Genomic DNA, 748 nt, shown 5'->3' with positions numbered 1-748 from the left:
TTGCTTTGGGTAGTATAGTCATTTTCACAATGTTGATTCTTCCAATCCAAGAACATGGTATATCTCTCCATCTGTTGGTGTCATCTTTAATTTCTTTCATTGGTGTCTTATAGTTTTCTGCATACAGGTCTTTTGTTTCCCTAGTTAGGTTTATTCCCAGGTATTTTATTCTTTTTGTTGCAATGGTGAATGGAAGTGTTTCCATAATTTCTATTTCAGATTTTTCTTCATTAGTGTATAGGAATGCAAGAGGTTTCTGTCCATTAATTTTGTATCCTGCAACTTCACCAAATTCATTGATTAGCTCTAGTAGTTTTCTGGTAGCATTTTTAGAATTCTCTATGTATAGTATCATGTCATCTGCAAACAGTGACAGTTTTACTTCTTCTTTTCCAATTTGTTTTCCTTTTATTTCTTTTTCTTCTCTGATTGCCATGGCTAGGACTTCCAAAACTATGTTGAATAATAGTGGTGAGCGTGGACATCCTTGTCTCTTTCCTGATCTTAGAGGAAATGCTTTCAGTTTTTCACCATTGAGAATGATGTTTCCTGTGGGTTCGTTGTATATGGCCTTTATTGTGTTGAGGTAGGTGCCCTCCATGCCCACTTTCTGGAGAGTTTTTATCATAAATGGGTGTTGAATTTTGTCAGAAGCTTTTTCTGCATCTATTGAGATGACCATATGGTTTTTATTCTTCAGTTTGTTAATATGGTGTATCACATTGATTGATTTGTGTATTTTGAAGAA

This window comes from Physeter macrocephalus, chromosome 1 (assembly GCF_002837175.3).
Source record: "Physeter macrocephalus isolate SW-GA chromosome 1, ASM283717v5, whole genome shotgun sequence".
Lineage (NCBI taxonomy): Eukaryota > Metazoa > Chordata > Mammalia > Artiodactyla > Physeteridae > Physeter > Physeter macrocephalus.
The sequence above is the reverse complement of the archived record's forward strand: the minus strand, read 5'-3'. Positions refer to the sequence as shown.